This window comes from Cetorhinus maximus, chromosome 24 (assembly GCF_964194155.1).
Source record: "Cetorhinus maximus chromosome 24, sCetMax3.hap1.1, whole genome shotgun sequence".
Taxonomy (NCBI): domain Eukaryota; kingdom Metazoa; phylum Chordata; class Chondrichthyes; order Lamniformes; family Cetorhinidae; genus Cetorhinus; species Cetorhinus maximus.
The window spans coordinates 5,598,153-5,624,652 of record NC_135902.1 but is presented as its reverse complement, the minus strand read 5'-3'; positions in this window follow the sequence as shown (position 1 = coordinate 5,624,652).

Here is a 26,500-nt window from a genome sequence, read left to right as displayed (position 1 = left end):
AATGTAAGGTATACAGTACAAGACTTTATATGCATATATATGTATATACACACAAACACACACACTTATATACAATATAAATATTCAGACACACATTCACATATATTTTATATATGGGAACATTGGAACATAGAACTTAGGAGCAGAAGTAGGCCATTTGGACCTTTGAGCCTGCTCTGCCAATTGATAAGATTATGGCTGATCTGGTTGTGGTCTCAACACCACTTTCCTGTCTGCCTCCTATAACTCTTGACTCCCTTTTCCATCAAAAACCTACGACCCTCTGAGAGAAAAATGTTTTCCTCATTTCCATCTTAAAAGGAAGACCTTTTATTTTTAAACTGTGTCCTCTAGTTCTAGTTTCTCCCACAAGAGGAAACATCTGCTTGGTCAAAAACAGAATTACCTGGAAAAACTCAGCAGGTCTGGCAGCATCGGTGGAGAAGAAATCAGATAACGTTTCGAGCCGAAAAAAACACGTTCTGCCGAAGAGCCGTGAAGGCTCGAAACGTTAACTGATTTCTTCTCCATCGATGCTGCCAGACCTGCTGAGTTTTTCCAGGTAATTCTGTTTTTGTTTTGGATTTCCAGCATCCGCAGTAGCTTTTAGCTTTTTGTTTTTAACATCTGCTTGGTATTCACTCCATAGTCCCCTTAGGATCTTATATGTTTTGATAAGATCACCTCTTATTCTTCTAAACTCCAATGGGTTTGGCCCAACCTGTGCAACCTTTGATGTTGTTCTAAATAATATTTATTTGTGCACACACATATTCTTTGACACACCTACTTTTTGCCTTTTGGCAATATAATTATTTGTTACTTTATCCATCTCATTGATAATTTCCCACTTCTGAACTGGTACGCATATATATTTGTGAAATAGTAAACAGTTTGTGTCCCTTTTTTGCCCTTAGTATTCTGCTTCAGTATCATTGGTTCTCATTAAGCATTAAGAACTGTGACAGGAACATCACATACTCATGAGGAAATAATTCTAGCTCCATGGCCAGTGGAATACTGTCTGTGATACCTGGAGCAGGATATTTCATTGAAGACCAATAGATATCATTTCAAATGTTTCCCCACTATTAAATAACTGCACTATAAAATATTGAAGCTATTCCCATGTTTTTGGGAAGAATCAGGGATTGATTGAGATGGTGCGTGTGATTGCTGCACAAGGCTGACTAACTATAATGATTAACCTGCTTGCTATTCCATGACATGAGAACAGCATGTTCCTTTTGGAGTATTGCCATGATGGTATGATTCTTTCACTGTCAAAGCTGGCACTAGGAAGGTGGTTGGGTGCAATGGCATAGTGTGCTTGTATTCTATTAAACTGCACCAGTGATTCTTACAATGAAGCCTTGTCCAAACAATCTGTTCAGAGAGCATTTCATCTTTCCGCTGGGTGGCTTTCCATAGACGAGGAGGAAGAGAAGAAAATTCAAAGAGGACAGCTAGTGTAGGCAATTCTCCACTACCCCAAGGTGCTGTGGTATTGGCAGGGGAGTAGCAGGTGTCTGACCACCTTCCTGGCAGGATATGACACGTTAATCAAGTTAGCAAAAATTAACTTTAAAAATTAGAGCATGCACATTGAGGCCCACTTTCAAGGGCAGGGGTGAAATGTACCTTGATGTCTAGAGCTGGAAGGGGCAGATTCTTTTATCTTAGTTACAGCATTTCAAATTGAACTGTGAACATTGAGAAAACAAACACAGTAATGAGAAAGCTGCAGTTTTGCACAGGGATTTACTGCTATTCTGCAGCACAATGAGCCAAACTCACTTCAGCCAATTCAGATACATTAGGTTAGAGTCAAGCTCAGTTAAATCACTGAAAGAACATGGGAACTGGAAAACCTGCCAAAACAGGGGTTTGTCCATGAAGTGACAGATCTATGCGATCCAGAATAAGATGTGCACATTAAAAATTCTCTTGTGAACTGATCTTACCTTTTGTACACATTCATCCTTTGTACAATGTCACTTCTGATGTTCTTCCTAACCCAGCTCACGCATCAGTTTCCAAGGGTTCAGCCTCATTTCACAATGGATTTCAAACCCTTAATCTAAATTACTAAGAACAAATAAAATTTAATTGCAAAAATAAGGTACAAAATAACTGAAACCTATTTATTGAACACTAAAAGATTTATGAAATGTTCAGCAGTTGTGTAAACCTCACAAAGTAAATAAAAACCCCTAGGGTATATTTTAAATGGCACTATTGTTTTCAATTTATCTTAGTCACAGACTTATTTCCCTACTGTTTCGTCTGAAAGTTCCTTTGTATTTGATGCACATTTTTTTTTCCTGTGTAAACGACAACTGCAGTGATCGGAAAACCTTTAGAAATGTGTCATTAGACTAGGGACGGCAATTCATTTCTAAACTTCCAACTTCTAAGGCTTTTGTGATTTGTAAAGTAAAGCTATTCATGAGATCATTGTGCTTAGCTGATCTTGCGCGAATTGCTTGATTTTTGATTTTAATAGTATGAAAACTCCAGCCAGGAGTGCGTTGGAATGGTTGCGTTTAAAGTTAGCAAAGGCTTGAATGAGGGTTCCAGCAGCAGCTGAGCAGAGACAGGGACGAAGTTGAGCAATATTACGGAAGTGGAAATAAGTAGTCATAGGGATGGTGCGAGTGTGAGTCGGAGATAAAAAAAAAAAATGCTGGAAAAACTCAGGAGGTCTGGTAGCATCTTTGGAGAGAGAAACAGAGTTAATGTTTTGAGTCTAAATGACTCTTCTTTGGAGCTAAAGAGAAGTAAAATGTGATGGATTTTATACTGTTTAAGAGAGGGTGGAGCAGGTGGTACAAGTTAGAAGGTCACGGATAGTGGTAACGGTAATGATAAACCTAAAAAAGGTGCGGATAGTGGCATAAAGGTAAGCAGAATGTGTGAATAGCAGGATAAGGGTCAGCACTTTGTGAGGTCAGAAGTTCATCTTGGGATCAAATGTGACACCAAGGTTGTGAAAAGACCGGCCTAATTTTAGACCATTGCCAAGAAGAGGGATGGATTCAGAAGCTGAGGAACTAAATTTGAAGCAAGGCTGAAAACAATGGCGTCAGTCTTACCAGAATTTAATCGGAGGAAATTTCTGTGGCAGGAAAGGAAACCTGATTGGAGGGATTCAAGCATGGAGTTCTCAGAAAGATGGCAACAGATTTGGGAGGTGACAACACATTCAATGACTTAGGAGAGGAAAGAGAATTTGGAGATGAGGTGATTGTTTTCAAGAACAGTGGAGAGAAGAGTTGGATTTTTGAGGAGAGGGTTGATGACGGCAGATTTAAAGGAGAGATGGACAATACCCGAAAAGAGAGAACAGTTTACAATATTGGTTAACATAGGGATCAGGAGGAGAAGTTGGGTGGGGACCCCACCACCTCCTCTTCCACTCTGATTAAGTCCGGGATGAGAAGGCTCATGGACGGCCTTCCTGCCCCACTGACAATTGAGGCCCTTAAGTAGGTGATTAATGCCTACTTAAGGGCCTCATCCCACTACTGCTGGTATTCAACCAGTGGCAGGTGGGGGACTCGTCATGTGGGGAGCTGGAAATGCAAATCCTTTTAGAGTTGCTTGCATGCTTCTGCTGGGGGGAGGCGGGGCGGGTGTCCCTTGTTTTTGTGACTGATTGAGGGGCCCAGCATTGGGAAAGAAGGACACATTGAGAGCCACCCCCTACCCTTGCTACCGGCCCCCCTTCCCCCTCTCCCCACAACCCATACCCCATGACCCCCTCCCCATCCTGCTGTAACTCACCTGTCCTGGGTCCCTTGGCGTTTCTGGGCCTCAGGCGGATGCATTACTGGCAGCAGTCACCGCCTCCCCATGGTGCTGCTGAGCAATGCAAAGCTGCTGGCTTCTGATTGGCCAGCACCTCTTGCCGGTGGGGGATTTCTGCCCCCCAGGGTCCTTGATCCGGGAGAAGATCTGCTGCTGCCCACTTAAGTGCCTGCTTAGTAGTTAATACAGGCTTTTCCCAATGGAGGCCAATGGTTCAGGTTGATGACCTGTGGTCAGAACTAGAAAAGTTAGAGATGTACAGCTTTTAAGTGATTCCAGAGCTAAGGAAAGGAGAAAGATCTATAAAAGAGTGAAAGGGAGAGTGACTGAATAACACAAGGGATGATGGAGAAGGCAAAAGAGGGTGATAAAGGAACAGGGAGAGAAGCAAAAGAAAAATTCTCATTTTTCTCCTCCAGGAGCATGTCCCTTTAAATTCACTTCCCTTGGCGAAAGGAAAGCTCAGTGCTCTGGTTGACAGGAGCTGGTGCCCATTTGGAAATCAGAAATAGCTGCTGTGCGTGGCAGGATGCACCCGCCAGAGGTTTTGCTGCATGTGCTGATAGCAGGCGCTCATGTTTCTGCACGCGGACAGGGCTGAAGAAGGGAAAACTATTTGCCTCCTCCTGGCATTCACGCTCTGTGACAGGCTTCTCAGTGGCTTGGAGCAGCTGTGGGAAATCCCTCACCCGGCTCAATCGACGAAAGAAAAGCTTCAGAATTTAATGTAGTAAAGTCTCCCTTCTCAAAGAGTAAACATTTCCGATTGATAAACTAAGCAACGTGAAATATGAATGTTGCTGTTTGACAGCTCTTAATACACATAACATAACCTTATTAATCCTCCCCAGATTACAGCCATGGTCACAATCAAATGGGAAAAAAATTAATATATACAATGCCTCTTTCTACATGTTGCAGACATTTTCCCCAAACTCCTTAGCTGTCAAATAATGTAATCACAGAGTGCTGTAATCCACATATCTACCCAGCTCAAGCAGAAAGAGCCAAGTCCTCCAGAGGAATAGGATTTACCAAGACAGTCAGGCGCAAATAAAGAATTATGTGCTTATACAAATTTGCAGCTTGAAAAGTCTACAGAGAGATGTAATCTATCTCTGGCGTGGTGAGTTCATGTCACATTAAAGTTAGGTTTGATAACCTCTTTTTTTTTCCCCTTGATGCATTGGATTCTCTCTGTGTTCAATTTGCTACATCCAGTGTGATAACTTCATTGGAACACAGCAGCTGGATTATTTCAATTACTGGTAAAGGGTTTTTTAATCAAGGGAGCAATTTTATTTAGGGTTGTATTTCACCCTTCATCCAATAGGCACTTGTCCTTTGAAGATCGAGTGCCACGTGCATCTGAACGGCTTCATGTTCTCACACATACTAAGAAACCTCGGGTGCGAATGCTGTATAAAGTGCTGGGATCTATGTTTAGATAAAGGCGTTGGGTAAGGTCAGTGGCAGCATGAGAGATAGGAATTGTGGTTGACAGCTGATGGGAGAGGTACAGAAAGAGGTTAATACTGTCAGTCGTTCTTATGTGTTAATTATGTAGAAAAGGAATATATTAAACAGCAGGAGGGAGACACTTGATTTCATGCCTATATAAACATGGTCAAGGAAAAGTATAAAAGCACAAATTAATATATCCTTTTACATCAGATGAACTTCCGCCCTCTCTCTCTGAACATTAAACGTTTCAAAACACCCAGGATTAGAGATTAGATTTTTAAGTTCCCTGGGTCACCATGACCATAAATGCTCCATATCTTGCTACTGCAGCAGGGAACTTGCACAAACTACTTGTGATTCTTTACTTCCTGCTGTAAAACATGGGAAAAAAATATACGTGTCCACAGTGAGTTAGATGAAGGAGAAGGTTCCAGCCAGATATTATACCATGGGATAATAATTTATTTTTATCATGCTGATTGGTTTATCTTCTAAAATTTATCAACACACCTGTTATACGAATGATTACTATTTATCTGACATATAACCTGCATTCCCCTAGAGAAAGGGATACTGGATCCCTTATATACTCTGAATGCCACAAGGAATGGCATGCAAATTTTCATCCAAATATTCTTCAGCTGTTTTGAAGATCACTTCAGGAATGTGCTGGGTAAAGGTTTGCCTGATAATCTGATCTAATTATCGTCCTTCAGTGAAAGCCACGGGGCAGAACTGCAAACTCCAGGTGCTTGTGATGTGCAGTCAGCTTTGGCACATGATGTAGCTGTGTCAATGTGACTCCCAGCTGAGCAACAAGGTTCAAGGATCTCAGGAAGCTCAATGATTCATGGTAAACTGCCTAACTAAAAATGCGAGGCTCACTTCATGAACATGAGCAGAGCAACGACGCTGTTGCTAACTTGAGTTGGCTTCTATTAAGTTGGCAATGTATTACTTTACTCATTCATGGAATGTGGGGATTTCTGGTAAGGCCAGCATTTATTGTCCATCCCTAATTGCTCTTGGTGAGCTGTCCTCTTGAACGGCTGCAGTCCATATGGCACAGATATGCCCACAGTGCTGTTAGTGGGGGAGTTCCAGGATTTTGGCCCAGCAACAGTGAAGGAATGGCGATATATTTCCAAGTCAGGATGGTATGTGATCTTGAGGGGAGTTTGCAGGTGGTGGTGTTCCTGTGCATCTGCTGCCCTTGTTCATCTAGGCGGTAGAGGTCACGGGTTTGGTAGGTACTGCAGAAGAAGCCTTGGTGAGCTGCTGCAGTGCACATCTTGCAGATGGTATGCACAGCTGCTACTATGCATTGGTGATGGAATGAATGAACGTTTAAGGTGGTGGATGGGCTGCCGATCAAGCGGGCTGCTTTGTCCTGGATGGTGTTGAGCTTCTTGAGTTTTGTTGGCGTTTCACTCATCCAGGCAACTGGAGACAATTCCATCACACTTCTGACTTATGTATGTTAGGAGAACTTTGGGGACTCAGAGGGCAAATCACTCCCTACAGAACACCCAGCCTCTGACTTGCTCTTGTATCCACAGTATTTATATGGCTGGCCCAGTTAAACTTCTGGGCGATGCTAGCCTTCAGGATGTTGATGGTGGGGGAATTCAATGATGGTAATGTCAATATATAGGTGAAATGACTAAACTATCTCATAGGGGAGATTATCATTGCCTGGCACTTCTGCAATGAAAATGTTACTTGCCACTTATCAGCACAAGCCTGAATGTTGTCCAGTTCAGTTAGGAAACAGAGATAGTTTAAGCAAGTTCTATTGGTATTTGTGGGTGTTAGGAATGAGTTTTAGCTTTAAAGTTTAAGTTTGTTTTGTATTTCTGTATCTGTGTGTTAAGAAAGGTCAAATTGAGTTTTCATTTCACTTTAGAAAGGTGCCTGCATTTCTAATAAGGAGTTTCACGACCCCTATAAAGTAAAAGTAAACACACAAGAGTAGAAAGAACAGTGCTGTAGCCTAGCAATAGGGAACAAGATAGGTAGGTTCCTCCCACAGACACACACACAAAAGAAGAAAGACAGTAGTTTTGATTTGGAAGCTGTGAAGTTCAGCTGGTTTTTGAAAAATGCTGCCAGGAGAGACTGGAGCAAAGGAGACAGAAAGCCAGTCCCAAGCTAAAGCAAACCCCAAAAGTCTAGGGCAGTGGAAGAAGAGAAAGTCCAAGGAACACCTTCTAGTTAAAGGAAGGACACGAACCTGGGATAAGGCCCTGTTAAGTGAAGTTAAGAATGAGGGGCAGAGAGAAAAGCTCCAAGCTTCAGATTTAAAGTGCAAGAAGCAAGAACGTTCAAAGAGACGACTGAAGGACTGTGATTCTTTGTTATCAGCATGTGAAAGAGTGGTGTACTGTTGATGGCTGAGACAGAGACACAGAGTGTGTGGAAGACAGCTTGAATGCATGTGGTGACCAAGGGAAGAGGAACATCAGAAGGAGAGTTTGAAACCCTGGAAGCATTATGGAATGCATCTGAGAGAAAGCATTGGTTTGGGAGAAGATTCTAAGGCGAGGTCCTGGAGAGTGGAGATTGGAATCCCTTGTGTAAAAGATGGAGTTCAGTGAGGCTGATTGGCTCACAGTGTGACAAGCATCTAGGGGGAGTTCAGGAGAGATCCATCACATCTGTTTGCAGTGGCATCTATCACTTGGTTTCAGAGTGTGGTGTGCCTGACCACAGGGTGCCATATGTTTACATGGACTGTTTACTTACTGTGAACATTAAGGTATAAGATAAGATAACTTTTGTAACTTGTGTTATCCTTACAAATCTGTATACATCTGTAAAGGTGTAGTTGTGGGTGAAGACATATTGTAATATAATTAATCTTTTCTTGTTGAATAAATGTTTTGTTGTTTTGTTAAAAGTTCATCAGCTGACTCCTGTGACTCTGTTCAGTGGCCACTCTCCACGTATCTAGACAAACAAAATAAAAGTTAGGATCTATCAATCTGGGTTCCACTCTGGGATCAGACTTGTCCAGGGGTGACCTCAGCTGGGATCATAACAAGTTCATACAGCATGTGGGTACAGACTGCTTCATCATCTGAGGATTTGCAAATATAAACCAGGCAAGGGGAGTGCTATTTGTCAGGGTAGAATTTTACTCTAAACCCCTAAAAAATAACATGTAGTGCAATCATTATTACAAGTAATCTCTTAAAGAATAATTTATGACCTTTGACAATTATTTTAAAACCTTATTTTATATCAAAAAATGACTGTTTATTGAGTGAATGTGCTGAAGGCACAGAATAAGTTTTAAAAAGACTCAAGTGACATAAACAGCCAGTCTTAAAATGGCTGAACATTTACATCACTTCACATGGGAATTTGCAAGGCCATCAGCAAGGAGCTGGACTGTCTAGAAGTAGTCCCACCAGAGACAATCAACTTAAACAAGTGTGAATGACCCATCTCCCGAACCATTCACAAAACATGCAGACATAACCTGTGTATTCAGGTGGGTGTAGACCAAGCTTTTAGACTCAATCACTTTGGACAATGGACCCTAGTGGAGAAGAGGACTCCACTGGCCATGTCATTCTAATCGCTTTAAACAATGAACCTTGAATTTGGATATCCCCAGCTCACTGTGACTATATTTGGTAACTGGCCAGTTTGTGAAAAGAGGTCATATGATGAGCAAGCTAACCCTTTGTGTTTAAAGAAGCTGCTTTGCCAGGGTCAGTTAGTCAGACCTGAAAGACCACGGGTGGAATTTTCCATTTATGAGACTAAGTACAATGTCGGGCAGTTTCATCGGCACCCACCCTGCTGCTCAGGATGGTGGTAACGCGCATCTGATTCCGCGCTTAGAGGCTAATTAATTATGTACAGGCGAGTATCGGGCTGAATGACCTGACAGGTCGGGAGCTGACTCATCTGCACCCCCATCAACTGGTGGGGTCAAAGGTCCGGCGGCCATATTTAAAGCCAGTTGAACACACACATCTCAGTCTCTGCAGTCCACCTGTCTCCAGGAGATGGGTTGTAGATGTCTTCCACACACAACAAGGGGGCTCCACCCCGCTTCAGGCACGACGCCCTCCAGGCCTTGATCAGAGGAGTGTGGGTGCATAAGGATGTGCTCTATCCCAGAGACGGTTCCAGGAAGTACACCAGCCTCACCTCTTGTGCCTGGAAGGCCATCACCAAGGAGGTCCTGGGATCCAGTGCATGGGATCGGAATGGGATCCAGCGCAGGAAGAGGATGAATGATCTCACCCGCTCCGTCAGGGCAAGTCATCCTTCAACTCCCTCTAATATCAAATTCTCATCATGGCATCATGCTCAAATGGCTACTCTCTTCAACAATCTCACACAACCATTACCAAGGAACACATATCAGCACTGATAGACTAAAGGAATCTTTTACATCACCACCATGCCATTTATCATGCTGCACACTCTCCATCCTCAGACCTGCTGGGAGGGCTACCACACACAGGGGGCATGCTAACCTATGCTTCATCCCTTCTCATCACGCCTTTCTTGTGTCTTCATCCAGGCCAAGATTGCCCACAACAGGTGGGAAAGTTCCCAGACGTGGGCAATGGGGGTGCCAGGGCCGACATCATTGACCTCACAGAGTTCATGTAGGCTGCAGCCCAGATCGCTGGGGAGGACAGGGATTGCTCCTGTGGGGAAGGGGAGGTCGGATTGTCCCAGAAATCCACTCGTCCATCAGTCATCACATCCGGACAATCACAGTGAGTGACATGCAGTCTTATATTCCTTATGTTCATCTACTCAAACTCCATTCTCTATCTTTCAGGTACTGGCAGATCGAGGCCCACCCGCTCAGTCCGAGTCAGTTTATGAGCCTCTGGAAGCGGCCTTCCAACACATGGGTGGATAGTTAGCAAGAGGCGGGGGGACATCACGCAGTTGTGTTTGAAACCTTCAAAGAGGACAAATGCCAAAGTCATCAAAGGAAAGAGGGCAAACGACTCTGCAGGCTGCCTCCACCCCTGCTGCGGATGTCAGGGCAGCACCTAGAATGAGTGGAAGGCCTAGAAAAATCAAAAAGTTTTGATCACAGCTTGTTGCACGGATGGAGACAATAATTGTCACTAATTGAATATCTGCAAATATATTCACTTTCACTGCATATTGTCAACTGTTTTCTTTCAGCATCCTTCTAAAGGCTTTGCCAGGCGCCCCCCTACCCCCAAGCAGCATTCCTGCATGCAGCCGGCCCCCCTGACTAAATCTTCAGGGAGAAGTTCCTATGGCAGTGTCTCTCAGAGTCTCGTTCAAGCACTCACCTGTGCATGCGCAGCCTTCATCCATCAAACGCATCTCGCTGGTCCCTAGCATACTCAATAACGTCTGCTGTGGTTCCCTCTCCATGGTCCAGCTGAGATGACCTGCATCTCCGCCCACGCACTGACCCCACTCCCACGCAGCACCTGTGCCCATCCAACATGAAGCTCTGCTCACCTTCAAATTATTGTCACTTACTTCATGAGCTCCCCCACCATTTCCCCTCTCGGGCCCATGCCAAAGTCCCTGGAAGATGGTCCGAAGCCTCAGCCAAGTCAAAGCTGCAGCGTGGAGACCACCCACCTTCCGAAAGCTGCTTTGCGGAGCAGCCGTTTGAATGAGGCTCCACCCACCATGCGATCCACATGTTCCTCCAGGGTCTGGCAGCCGTAGGCCTCTGTCATCTTCCTCTTTGGTCGGATGTCTGTGAGCTGAGCAGGACCCTAATGCTGCTCATTTTCAAAGGGGTTTGAGGCTGACATAATTTCCTGCTGGCGTGGTGCAGAATTGGAAGGCGTGAGGAGATTCCAGCTGTTTTAATGAGCATTCATGAGATGTTAATAAATGCTAATGGCGTTCACGCCACTAGTCAGTGGGATAACTGACCCATCATTAATCCGCCATTAGGAGAATCGCAAACTGTTTTTACGCCGATTTCTTGACTTTTTGGCCCCTGCTGGATCCTCCACTCCCTCCTGCCTTGAAATTCACTGTGGGAGTGGTGGGAAAATTCTGCTCCATGTGTGAGTAACAGCGAGGAGAGGACTTGCAGTCTCTCTCTTTCTCTCTCTCTCTCCAGCCATTCTGCAAGCATGTGCCCTGCCTATATTCTGACTCGTTGAACCATGCAGGAACCAGCATCTTCAGTGGAAACCAAGCAGCTGCTGACTCCAGAGGAAAAAGAGAGAGATCGATCGCCTGTCAACATTTTAAATTGTCTCGATGCAGATCCAGAAAGATCATCCAATCCAGTCTCGAACCATCCAAGTCATCAATCTACAGGATCCATATCCAATTGACTTTCTTTTGGGATTCTTAAACAACTTAACCCACCCTCCCTCTTTGAAACGTGTGTGTGCGTGTGTGAGCATGCGTGCGTACATGTGTGTGTGTGTATGTTATTTAGTGTGCTACACTCTTGGTTAGATATTAGCCAGTATGTAGATATTTAATAAGGAAACTGTTGGCAATATTGAAAAGCCTTTCAACATTTGCAGAATTTTGATCATTTTAACCAACTTGCTATGATTCAAGCAATAAAGCACAATGACTTATAAGCATTAGATGGGGCCTGAATTATAGAATTGCTACAGTGCAGAAGGAGGCCATTTGGCTCATCATGTCTGCACCCGCTCTCCAAATGAGCATCTTACACAGTGGCGTACCCCCGCCTTCTCCCCATAACCACGCACATTCTTCCTTTTCAAATAATGGTCTTATTCCCTTTTGAATGCCTCGATAGATCCTGCCTCCACCACATTCTCAGACAGTGCATTCTCAGACAGTGCATTCCAGACCTTAACTACTTCCTGCGTGAAAATAGTTTCTCCTCATATCACTTTTGCTTCTTTTGTCAATTACTTTAAATCTGTGCCCTCTCATTCTTGATCATTTCACGAGTGGGAACAGTTTCTCCCTATCTACTCTGTCCAGACCCCTCATGATTTTGGATACCTTTATCAGATCTCCTCTCAACCTCACCTTCTCCAAGGAAAACAGTCCTAATTTCTCCAATCTATCTTCATAATTGAAGTTCTTCATCCCTGGATCCATTCTCATGAATCTTCCCTGCACTTTCTCCAATGCCTTCACATCCTTCCTAAAATACGGCGCCCAGAACTGGACACAATACTTCAGTTGAGGTTGAACTAATGTCTTAGACAAGTTCAACCTAACCTCCTTGCTCTTATACTTTATGCCGCAATTAATAAAGCCTAGATATTGTATGCTTCATTAATTGGGCTCTCAACCTGTCTGTCGCTTTCAATGATTTGTGCCTGGGACCTGAGAACATCCCGACATGAGTCTGACATCCTCCTGTTCTGGGATAGAGTCTCAGGATGCAATAGTATTTTCAATGGGAAAAATAGACTGGCAGCATTAGACAAAGCATTAGATTTATGAGCAGTGGAAACAAATATTCTGGAATACCATGTCAATGCGTGGGATCTGAATATTTCTTCATTTCCTTTCAGATCACTGCCTGAAGGCAGCTCCTTGGCGATTGCTCGCCAAGCCACAGCAAAGTGAGCTGATGTTGTACTACAGTAGGGCACAGAGGCAGGCCCCAAGCCTGCCTCAGCTGGAACAGGGATCAAGCTCTGTGCTGTTGGCATCAATCTGATCCACATGCAAGCCATCTAGCCAACTGATCTAACCAGAGTCCAGCCAGATCACAGAATGACAGAATTTCAACAGCACAGAAGGAGACCATTCAGGTCTGCACCAACTCTCCAAATGAGAATTATGACCTAGTGCCATTGCCCTGCCTATTCCCCGTACCCCTGCACATTGTTTCTATTCAAATAATCATCTAATGCTCTCTTGAATGCCTCAGTTGAATCTGCCTCCACCACACTTCCAGGCAGTGCATTCCAGACCTGAACCACTCACTGTGTGAAGGAGTTTTTTTCTCACGTCATATTTGCTTCTTTTGCAAATCACTTTAAATCTGTGCCCTCTCGTTCTTGATCCTTTTACCAGTGAGAACAGCTTCTCCCTATCTACTCTTTCCAGCCCCCTCATGATTTTGAACATCTCTATCAAATCTCCTCTTAGCCTTCTTCTCTCCAAGGAGAACAGCCTCAGCCTCTCCAACCCATCCTCATAGCTGAAGTTTCTCATCCCCTGGAACCACTCTTGTAAACCTCTCCAACGTGTTCACATCCTTCCTATAATGTGGCGCCCAGAACTGTACACAATACTCCCAATGATGTTTCAACATTTCTATTTTTAAAAAATTACTATTGGAAACATCATCCTGCCCGTGGATGAGTTTTCCTCAAAACTGCAAAGGCCGCCTGGCCTATTCGCCTGCCTGTCCACCAACCATAACGTTGGGCAGGCAGCAAAAAATAGGATTAAATGAATAGGCCTCTTAATTGTTGGCGGGCGCGCTGCTGACACCCATGTGTGCCCGCCGACCGAAATATCGCGCACTATTTTACTCCCGATCGGGTTGGGCGCGCGCCCGCCTGTGGGGCGTAAAATTCTGCCCGGTAACTCAGTGTGAGGACACATACCCCTCTACTCTTCAACTCCACTTACTGGTAAAATCTTCAGACTACATATATTGAAAATGCAGTTTGCATCACAGGCAATCTTGCATAGTTCTGTGAGGTTAAAATGTATATCCAGGCACCTGAGACAGCGAGATATTTAATGGATTCAATCAGTAGCTATAGTAGGTAAATTTAATCTTGTTATTGTGAGATGTGTAATTCTTATCATTTTAAAATTTTGTTTAAAACCTTATTTGGATATTATTTTTTTCCTGAGAGAAAGCAGATTGTTTTTCAAATATAATTTGGTGCGATTTGCTTGGTTCAACAATAAACCATGATGATGAAGTACTTACACTGGAAATATTTACATCTTTTGATGGGATTTAACCATTTTGAAAGTTACATAATGATTTTCACTTCTATGTTTGTCAAAATTGTGACAAAGGAAGTGGAAAGGCTGTACATACCCAAGATTTTAAAAATTTTATGTAGACATAATTCCTAATGCCTTCCAGCAGCCCAGATCTCAATTCGAACAGTACTGAGAAAGTTGATAACATTTCGGAACATAAATTCTAAAAGATTATAAGCATCATAAACTCATTAATTACACTCTCATTTCCTTTTTCCAAAAGTCATTCTCTCCCTGTCTCCCACTCTGTTCCTACTCCATTTACTAAATCATTTGTTTTCAAGTGTCCATCAGTATTACCAGCTACCAGAAAACACTCAGAAAAATTCCTGGGTGTCCGGTGCTTCACTATCCTTCCTTTAGACACAACTATTGGGGAATTGAAGGGAAAATTCCCATGCCCATATACACAGTAACATTTGGACTTTGTGCGCTAGTATAAAACGGGTGATAACGAATCTTCGGCCGTGTGTTGTGTTTTGCTTGATTTTTGCTTCCCCTGAATTCAATGGAAATCAAAACCAGGAGAAGTGTAGAAAGGGCTGCCGATTCACTTCTTCACAGTTAAAATTAGCCCCATTGCTTTTTCTCGTCTGCACATCTCACAGCCTTCTCCCCCTCAAATCCTGAAATTACCCCAATATTTCCCCTAGCTCTTTATATGTGATTTGTCGCGACTCCTAGAGAGGTTGGCATGTGTGGGGAATTTTTACCCGGGCCATGGTTACTCTGCAACATCTGTCAGACTAACACATCAGTTGCCCTAATGCGGCAGGTCTGCAGGCAGGAAAGCGCATCCACTTTCACTCTGCTGCTCGTTTTAAGGCTTGGTGATGTAATGCTGGTGAGGAGAACACCAGTTTTCTTGACATTGATGAACAGAACTGTTGTGGGAATGAAAAACGCGATCTGTAAAATGATTTTTTTAAAAAAAATGCTGACTGGTATGAAATTCTAAAGTTTAGACAAAGATTGCTGAAACCTACTCTGCAATGATGGCGGGTGACAAAGTGTTGCCCTGACAACTACTCATGTCGTGCTGCTTTACACAACTGAGGACTGTTCTGCAGGCAAGTCCCAGTGACCTATTGAAAGCACTGCGATATCCTACACTGTTCACGGGGGCCTCCGCATTCAGTAAAGGATGTGAAGATGATGCCAGCACTTGGGGTTTGTGTAAGTAGCTCAGGAATCAATGGAAAACCGCTAGCGACATGACTACACACAGCATACATCAAAGGTATTGTGGACAAACAATAGCGGCAGTGACGGGAGCAGGAGAGATCAGAATCTATAAGGAAGCTAATTTGGGCTGATGAATGGATGGAAGGAAAAAAGCCAGTCAGAAATGTACAAAAGCTAATAGAAAAAAAGTGAAGCATCAAGATGTTTGAGTCGTGACTTTGGGGGGATTTCAAAAGACAGGAAACAAATGACGAATGAATGATTTTCCCTGATTACAGTTCTCCTGTCTTCAGGAGTGTGGACTGCAATCTTGCTCCCTGAGTACAAAAAGTATTGATTTGATTGAATAGCGGCCATTAAAGTTAGATAAGCAGAATAATGATATTGCTCTGTCTTGCCAACCAGGCCTCACAGCTTTGTACCAAATGGAGCTGTTTGATGAGGCAGCGTCTCTTACCTTTTAGGATTATAATCTGCAGACAGTATCACAACTTCAAGGTTTACCTCATTTTCAGTGATCTACCTTGTCACAGACCTCTGGTTAGTAAATTATTATTTTCTGAAGCATTACTCTCACTTTTCCTTGCAGGCAATGATTCTAACAAAATTTGAAAGGGCCATTTTGCCCAAGCTACTTTGTTAGGAACAGAAATTGTGAATATAGTAATTTGATAAAAACAATAATCCTTCACAAAAGGTATCTTATTACAAAAAAGCACGAAAGCAGAAGGAATGATCCTGCCCCTTCTACTCTCCTGGATACACAAGAGTGACGCAGGGCAGAACTCGATGTTCCCAATGCAGGTCCTGCCCACTGGTTGGAGAACTGGTTGGAGAACCCACAGACCAATTCCATGGGGGGAGGCCTGACTGAATTAAGTGCCTCACAGAGGTCGAGCCTCCCCCCATTTAGGACCCTGGTTGGGGAATCCCACCACCTGAGAGCTGCTGGTCAGTCAGCTGGTCAGCAGCTCCCCATGGACGGCAGTGCCACAGTAGCTGTTGTCCGTAGTGCTCCAGAGATTTCACCAGTGATTGTTGCTGGATCCCTGGACTCAGCTGAGTGAGGGTGGGGATGGGGAGGGCTTCATGATGGAGGGGGCAGGGGGGTGGTGGGAGGGGGGGGTGGGGGGATGCAGTGGGGTTGGAAGCAAGGACAGGGGGTGGCTTTCAAAACCCCCCTTTCCCAATGCCAGGTCCCTCGATCAGGCACAAAGTGCCTCACAACAAAGGGTCACACACCACCCCCAACTCCAGCAGGCTGCTGGAAAACTCGACAACTTTGCTGGCCAGCCTTTGTGTGGGAAAGACACGCGACTCCCATTTAATCCCGGAGCCATCACTAAATTCCAGCAGGTTCAGAGATAATGGGTATCCAATGGGATCATTAGTGAGCTTAACTGACATCCTGCTGTGGGCTGGCGGGTTTCCTGTATGGGCCCCTTCCTGCCTCTGACTTAATCGTGGGATGTTTCCCTGCCGCTCGGAGACAGATTTGCTGCCTCTCCTGCAATGAGCCTGGGCACTATGTTTCCCATCATGGCGAGCTGGATTAAATTTAGCCCAGAGACTCAGGGGCTCTACATTCTAAGATCCAACACCCAGTTTCCCTGATATTGTGCTGATGCAATAACTGCCTTAAACTTGATCCAATTTGGCCTCAGAAGTTTATAGAGCGTGCCAAATTATGAGAGCCAGCTATCAATAAAACATTTTTCCTGAAACAAGAGATGATTACCAGCAGCTTTGTCTTCAAATGTCCCACTGCGAATTGTACACTTGCCCAGTAAACTGGAATGTTCCTGGTTTGACCACTGTTCCATGGTGAGTTAACTATCTCAGCTTGGGTTGTGGTAGCAACCCAGTACTCCTGGCTTAAGAATCAGCGTTCATTGGAACACAACAGGAATTAGTACCTTCAGAGAGGAGGGGAGAAAACTGGAGATAAAAGAAATAGGTCTACAGGTGACATGAGGTTATTTGTAAGCACTTGCTGCAGAAAGAAAATGAAGCAATCATGCTCCTTTGAAAGCTTGAACTAAAATATCTAATGATAGACTTCAACGTTCAATCTTTACTCATAGAGATAATCACATCCTTTTCATATAATAACACTGAGAAAATTGAAGAAAACACCATGATTAAGTTCAAATACATTTTCCACTACAAGTTCTAAGGAGAATGAATGCAACTCAAACCTGTAGAAAATTCTTCCATTGAGATGAACCAAATAATATTAATGCACAACTTCCTACAGCAGAGTAGTTTAGCACTTGCAGTTCAGTAACACTCACAGAAAAGCCATCCTGTTAGCTCTGATTGCCCATAACTCAGTAACACTTCAGTCACCAATTAGCCACAGATAAATAGGACACATTGAAGTAATTAAGATCAATGGTGTTGTGGGGTAATTCAGCAAGCAAATCTTGAATGTGACTCAAATGATTTTGGTGATTGACCATAGGATATTTAATTTACCTGGTGCTAAGAATTGCACAGATAGTACTGAGGTTGTCTTCAATCTGAAATATGCTACTAATTTTACCGGGATGCTACTCATTTCTGGCTGTGTTTTGTAAAAGTATATTCCATCAAATACTTTTTCTCCCATCCAGAAACTCAACGGACCTTACTCCAACATGGAGTTGACATCTTCTAGACAGGGCAAATGGAGGAAGGGAAAAAGGCTCTTCTGTCTAGACAGCAGGCACATAAGGGGAGGACCTCCTTGAAGTAAATGAGACATTAAGTGGCATGGATAAAATAAACCTCAAATATTACTTTATAGTTCGTCAAAAAAGTAGGATGAGTTGATGCAAATGGAAATAATCTGCAGTAAATGGAGAACAGACAACAGGAAAAATCCCTTCACTCAAAGACTTTAATGAAGTTTCATTTGGGAAACATTTGGAATAATCTTCAAAGCAAAAACATTTAAAATAAAAATAAGGTCTTTTCATCCTGAGCTTTTAATTAAGTTTCCATGAGCTAGCTCTCACCATTTACAATGTTCAATCTGATTTCCATGAGTTGGTAACGCAGCATAGATACTCTCCTCAAACAGAAGTAGGGGACTCCAGGAATTACTGTTGTCCAAATTACTCCAGAATCATTTTTGCAGTCAGTCTAATTTAGGTTTTCCTTAACCGAGGTTTTCCACCCACGGTGGTTGACAGGGCCTTTAACCGTGTCCGGCCCATCTCCCGCACATCCGCCCTCACACCTTCTTTTCCCTCCCAGAAACATGATAGGGTCCCCCTTGTCCTCACTTATCACCCCACCAGCCTCTGCATTGAAAGCATCATCCTCCGCCATTTCCGCCAACTCCAGCATGATGCCACCACCAAACACATCTTCCTTTCACCCCCCCGGCGGCATTCCGCAGGGATCGTTCCCTCCGGGACACCCTGGTCCACTCCTCCATCACCCCCTACACATCAACCCCCTCCCACGGCATCTTCCCATGCAACCGCAGAAGGTGCAACACCTGCCCCTTTACTTCCCCTCTCCTCACCGTCCAAGGGCCCAAACACTCCTTTCAAGTGAAGCAGCATTTCACTTGCACTTCCCGCAATTTAGTCTACTGCATTCGTTGCTCCCAATGTGGTTTCCTCTACATTGGAGAGACCAAACGCAGACTGGGTGACCGATTTGCAGAACACCTTCGGTCTGTCCGCAAGCATTACCCAGACCTCCCTGTCGCTTGCCATTTCAACACTCCACCCTGCTCTCATGCCCACATGTCTGTCCTTGGCTTGCTGCATTGTTCCAGTGAAGCTCAATGCAAACTGGAGGAACAGTACCTCATCTTCTGACTAGGCACTTTACAGCCTTCCGGACTGAATATTGAATTCAACAATTTTAGATCATGAACTCTCTCCTCCATCCCCACCCCCTTTCTGATTTCCCCCCCCCCTTTTTTTCCAATAATTTATATAGATTTTTCTTTTCCCACCTACTTCCATTATTTTTAAATGTATTTCCATCCATTGTTTTATCTCTACCTTTTAGCCTTTTTTGACTCCTTCATCCCACTCCACCCCCACTAGGGCTATCTGTACCTTACTTGTCCTGCTTTCTACCCTTAATTAGCACATTCCTCAGATAATATCACCACCTTCAACACCTCTTTGTCCTTTTGTCTGTGACATCTTTTGGTTATCTCCACCTATCACTGGCCCTCTATCCAGCTCTACTTGTGTTCCCCCCCCTCCCCCCCCCCCGCCCTTAAACTAGCTTATATTTCACCTCTCTTCTATTTTTACTTAGTTCTGTTGAGGGGTCATTCGGACTCGAAACGTTAACTGTGTTCCTCTCCGCAGATGCTGCATAGACCTGCTGAGTTTTTCCAGGTATTTTTGTTTTTGTTTTAGATTTTTGGTGCGTGAGTTCCTGCTGTGAAAATGCATGTCACCAGGAGCTTGTTTGTAAGTGAGTGTCATGGAGCTATTGATGTATATATTATTGGAAAATATTTTTCTTTAAAAATAGAGGTTTTGTCTGTGGGTGTGTCTTAATTGGATTAAAGCCAGCTAGTCTGGGTGCTTTGATGTGTCCTAGTTTTGAGATGTAAGAGAGGTAGTGTGCATTTGCATTTTTTGAATAGAGCATTCAAGAAGTGGGGTGAAAACTGACGCCTTTCTAGCAGCTACCAAGCAATATGTTTATATTATTAATAAAATTGGTACTATGAAAGGGGTTTTATTGTTAGAGAGGTTTAGTTCAGACGTTGGAGATACAATGAGAATTTACATTCAACGGGCTGTGCTAGGTATAACTTCAGCAGTGTTATGTGTGTAGAGCAGAGGCAATGTGAGATCAAGAGCAGCTGTAAACCTCCAACTGTCTCCACAGGAACCAAAGTGAAAACTTCAACTTGAATTCATAAGGTGAAAATGCTTTGCCTGGTGTTTGGTTCAGTCTATGGGCTGCTGTTGCCTTAATGGAGATTAGTTTGGGAATTTGTTAAAAGTTATGATAATAGTAATTTGTAGCCATGTGTATATATATTTTAACCTGTGTAAATTAATAAAATGTTTCTTTTAGTTTAATTTAAAACCTCGAGAACTGGTGGTCTGGTTCCTGAATTTAGAGTCGCATCTCAAACATAACACTTAAAATGATAGGTTTTGACAGTTGTTTAAAATTTCCCTCTGGGATTTTTAAATAACTCAGCTTTACCATCTGCTGGGCCATAACAGTGAGCAAAAAAAAACACATCTTGTGCCAGGATTTAGAATTTAGTTAAGAGTAAGCTTCTGTGGGAAAAAAAATGAAAGTCTGGATGAAGTGGCATGGGTCAAGAAGCAGAATGGTTCCCAATGGGATCATTAAGATTTTCAGGAAGTAAGGCAATTGGAAGTATTGTCTCCCACGCTTCTGTTTAATTCAGGAAAACACGATCATATTAATAAACTAGAGGTGGGTATGTAGTCTATGTGGTGTAGTTGTATTGTCTCTGGACTAGTAATCCAGGGACCCAGGGTAACGCCAGGGATTTGGGTTCGAAACCCACCATGCCGATGGTGGAATTTGAGTTTGATTAAAAAAATCTGGAATTTAAAGTCTAATGATGACCATGACACCATTGTCGATTGTTGTAAAAACCCATCTGGTTCACAAATCCCCTTTAGGGAAGGAAATCTGCCATTCTTGGCTTACATGTGACTCCAGACCCAGAGCAATGTAGTTGACTCTTAAATGCTCTGTTTCCTACCGCTACAAAGCCTATAAGGAATGGAACCGGACAGACCACTCAGCATCGACTTAGGCACTGGAAACAACAATGGCAAACTCAGCCCTGTCAACCTGCAAAGTCCTTCTTACTAACTTTTGGGGCATTGTGCCAAAATTGGGTGAGCTGTCCCACAGACTAGTCAAGCAACAACCTAACATAGTCATACTCAAGGAATCATACCTTACAATGTCCCAGACACCACCATCACCATCCCTGGGTATGTCTGGTCCCATTGGAAGGACAGAGGTAGTGGCACAATGGTATAAAGTCGGGAGGGAATTGCCCTGAGAGTCCTCAACTTCAACACTGGCCCTCATGAAGTCTTGTGGCATCGGTCAAACATGGGCAAGGAAACCTCCTGCTGATTACCATATACCCCAACCAACCCCCTGCCACCTCAGCTGAGTAGCCAGTACTCTACCATGTTGAACACAACTTGGAGGAAGTACCAAGGGTGGAATTCCCTTCCTAACAGCACTGTGGACATTATGGACTACAGCAGTTCAAGAAGGCAGCTCACCACCAACTCCTCAAGGGCAATTAGGGATGGGCAATAAATGCTGGCCTAGCCAGTGACTCCCACATCCCATGAATGAATAAAAAAAAGAGGTGCATAATGTACTCTGCGTGGGGGACTTCGATGTCCATCACCAAGAGTGGCTCAGTAGTGCTACTGACTGAGCTGACTGAGTCCTAAAGGACATAGCTGCTAGACTGGGACTACAGCAGGTGTTGAGGGAACCAACGGGAAAAACGTACTTGACTTCATCCTCACCAACCTGCCTGCCGCAGATGCATCTATCCATGACAATATCGGTAGGAGTCACCACCGCACAGTCCTTGTGGAGACGAAGACCCGCCTTAATTTTGAGGATACCCTCCATCGTGTTGTGTGGCATCACCATCGTGCTAAATAGGATAGATTTCGAATAGATGTAGCAACTCAAGACTGGACAACCACTGCACAATTTTAATCAACACAACCTTATGCCCAGCATATCCCCCACTCTACCATTACCACCAAGCCAGGGGATCAGCCCTGGTTCAATGAAGAGTCCAGGAGGGCATGCCAGGACCAGCACCAGGCATGTCTAAAAATGAGGTGTCAAAAGGTGAAGCTACAACACAGGAATACTTGTGTGCCAGACAGCATAAGCAGCAAGTGATAGGCAGTGCTAAGCGATTCCACAGCCAATGGATCAGATATAAGCTCTGCAGTCCTGCCACATCCAGTTGTGAATGATGGTGGACAATTAAACAACTCACTAGGGAGAAGGCTCCACAAATATCCCCATCCTCAATGATGGAGGAGCCCAGCACATCAGTGCAAAAGATAAGGCTGAAGCATTTGCTCTAATTTTCAGCCAGAAGTGCCAAGTGGATGATCCATCTCGGCCTCCTCCGGAGGTCCCCAGCATCACAAGCCAGATGCCAATCTTCAGCCAACTTGATTCACTCCACGTAATATCAAGAAACGGCTGAAGGCACTGGATACTGCAAAGGCTATGGGCCCTCAGAACATTCCGGCAATAGTACTGAAGACTTGTGCTCCAGAACTTGCCGTGCACTTAGCCAAGCTGTTTCAGTACAGCTACAACACTGGCATCTACCCAGTTATGTGGAAAAGTGCCTAGGTATGCCATGCACACAAAAAACAGGACAAATCCAACCGGGCCAATTACCGACCCATCAGTCTACTCTCGATTAGCAGTAAAGTGATGGAAGGGCTCATCATCAGTGCTATCAAGTGGCACTTGCTTAGCAACAACCTACTTACTGATGCTCAGTTTGGGTTCCTCCAGGGTCACTTAGCTCCTGACCTCATTACAGCTTTGGTTCAAACATGGACAAAAGAGCTGAACTCCCGACGTGAGGTGAGAGTGACTGCCCTTGACATCAAGGCAGCATTTGATCAAGTGTGGCATCAAGGAGCCCTAGCAAAACTGGAGTCAATGGGAATCAGAGGAAAAATGCTTCACTGGTTGGAGTCATAACTAGCACAAAGAAAGATTATTGTGGTTAAATAAAAATAGAAAATGCCGGAAAAACTCAGCAGGTCTGGCAGCATCTGTGGGGAGAGAAACAAAGTCAACGTTTTGAGTCTGTATGACTTTTCTTCAGAGCTCAGGTTGTGGTTGTTGGAGGTCATTCATCGCAGTTCCAAGGTATCACTGCAGGAGTTCCTGAGGGTAGCGTCCTCACCCAACCATTTTCAGCTGCTTCATCAATGACCTTGCTTCCATCATAAGGTCAGAAGTGGGGATGTTCGCTGATGATTACACAATGTTCAGCACCATTCACGACTCCTCAGATACTGAAGCAGTTGATGTCCAAATGCAAAAAGACCTGGACAATATCCAGGCTTGGGCTGGCAAGTGGCAAGTAACATTCGCGCCACACAAGTGTCAGGAACTGACCATCTCCAACAAGAGAGAATCTAACCATTGTCCCTTGACATTCAATGTCATTACCTTCACTGAATCCCCCACTATCAACATCCTGGGGATTACCATTGACCAGAAACTGAACTGGACTAGCCATATAAATACTATGCCTACAAGAGCAGGTCAGAGGCTAGGAATACTGCAGCAAGTAATTCACCTCCTGACCCCCCAAAGCCTGTCCACAGTCTCCAGGGCACAAGTCAGGAGTGTGATGGAATACTCTCCGCTTGCCTGGAAGAGTGCAGCTCCAACAACACTCAAGAAGCTTGACACCATCCAGGACAAAGCAGCCCGCTTGATTGGCACCCCATCCATAAACATTCAGTCCCTTCACCACTGATGCACAGTAGCAGCAGTGTGTACCATCTACAAGATGCACTGCAAGAACTCACCAAGTCTCCTTAGACAGCACCTTCCAAACCCACTGCCTCTACACTCTAGAAGGACAAGGGCAGCAGACACATGGGAACACCATCACCTGGAAGTTCCCCTCCAAGCCACACACCATCCTGACTTGGAAATATATCGCCGTTCCTTCACTGTCGCTGGGTCAAAATCCTGGAACTCCCTTCCTAACAGCACTGTGGGTGTACCTACACCACATGTACTGCAGCAGTTCAAGAAGGCAACTTATCACCACCCTCTCAAGGGCAATTAGGAATGGGCAACAAATGCTGGCCTAGCCAGCGACACTCAAATCCCATGAATAAATAAAAAAAATGTTGCAATTGACACCAAAATGCAAGCAGTAGCAATTATGAGAATTAATATGTCTGAACTCAGTAGGATTTGGAGAAGTCCATCAGATATTTCCCCACATTACAAAACTGTCAAGGTTGGGTACTTCTGAATATGCTTCTCACTTCCAGGTTGGTCCTTGCAGGTTCTGCTTCCTCCATCTGCAAAGCAAATCTGACGGATACATCCACATCTTAACATAAATAACAATTTCACGTTATCTTAATTCGATGTACTTGTGAAATCAATAAGAGCGTATTGCCACTTGATGTTGCCTGCTGCTGCATTCTTCAACCCATCGATCTTTGAACTGCTTCCCCCAAAATGCCCTTCAGTATCTATCAAATTATATTTTTGGGTGTCATCCACAAGGCATCTAAGTTTTAAATCTACCAGGATTCAATACATTTGGTTCCTGTACAGTGGTCTTGAGTTATACCAGGCATCAGTTTAATTTTATTTCTCCCTCAGTAAAAGCCTGTCTTGAATGCATCATAACGCTATAATGGTCCATTCAGTCTGACGTGGCCTTCTCCTGAATTATTTTCCGAGCACTGCCTGCTTACGTCAGTCAATGTGAAAATGTAGCCTTTCGTATTGTCCATAATTTCATTAGTGTAGCCACTGCTGAATTGTCCATGCCCTTCTGCTGATATCTCTGTGTCAGGTACTGTGGCTGATAATTGCTGTAGTATTTCATTCATTGAAGTTTAACAAAATTACATATAATTATCATGAAAAATTCTAACATAAGGACTTTCAAATATATGCAGAGCCTGCATTGTTGAAATATACATTAGACTGTGGGCAGCGCATACAAATAAATATTATATAGTGGGACAAAGCATGCATAGTCTGCATCTTAAACCCTTTGCTCCAAAGAATTTCAGTAATTTTCATGGATTTTAATTGGAATTGGTCAGATGAATTCAGCATGATTCATATGCAAAAGGCTCCATTTGGTTGACCAGTGATATTAGTTTACTAATCAGCTGCGTTCCTTCACCCTCACTCACCCCACCCCCGCCCCAACCACATTCCTCCTCTGTCCCACTGACTTGCATGTGTGATTCACAATGGATTCCTTATTTCACATCGGGCCATTGTAAGGAGGCAATGAAGCAGAGGTTGACAAAACCTTGAAGATGGAATTAAGGGGAGCTGATTTTGGTTGATGGCATCGTGAGGAGTTGGCCTATGAATGATGTGTCTGGCGAAAAATTCCTGGAGAACGGAAACAGGGGAGAAAATGCTTTGCAGAAATTGTAGGACGAGTGTGGATTCCATTCCATTCATAACTTTGGATGTTCAAGAGAGGTGAGAAAGCTGGGGATAAAAATTATACCTAAATTCATTAAGAAAAACACTTACTACCTGATAGTTGGACTCCCAGTTCATGGCTGCCACCTTCAGAATTTCAGAGGCTGGGGCACTCAAACACTTAAGGAATGGTTTGTCAGTGCTCCCATGCTCATTATACCATCTACTTTTTTTATTCATTCATGGGGTGCAAGCGTTGTTGGCTAGGCCAGCATTTATTGCCCATCTCTAATTGCCCTTGAGAAGGTGGTGGTGAGCCACCACTTCTTGAACTGCTGCAGTCCATGTGGTGTAGAAACACCCACAGTGCTGTTAGTAAGAGATGTCCAGGATTTTGATCCACCAATGTTGAAGGAATGGCGATATATTTCCAAGTCAGGATGGTGAGTGGCTTGGAAGTGAACTTGCAGGTGGTGGTGTTCCCAAGTGTCTGCTGCCCTTGTCCTTCTAGATGGTAGAGGTTGCTGATTTGGAAGGTACTGTCAAAGGAACCTTGGCAAGTCACCATAGTGCATCTTGTAGATGGTACACACTGTTGCCACTGTGTGTCGGTGGTGGAGGGAGTGATTGTTCTAGGTGATGGAAGGGGTGTCAATCACATGGACCATTTTATCCTGAATGGCATCAAGCTTCTTGAGTGTTGTTGGAGACTCATCCAGGCAAGTGGAGAGTCCTGACTTGTGCCTTGTAGATGGTGGACAGGCTTTGGTAGTCAGGAAATGAGTTACTTGCTGCAGAATTCCCAGCCTCTGATCTGTGAATAGAGCTATACCATTTGAATGGTACATTTCTCCTGAAGCTACTGAAGAATCAGACCATTACTGGATTTTTATCACATTCCAGAGACCACACCTGGAGTACCTGT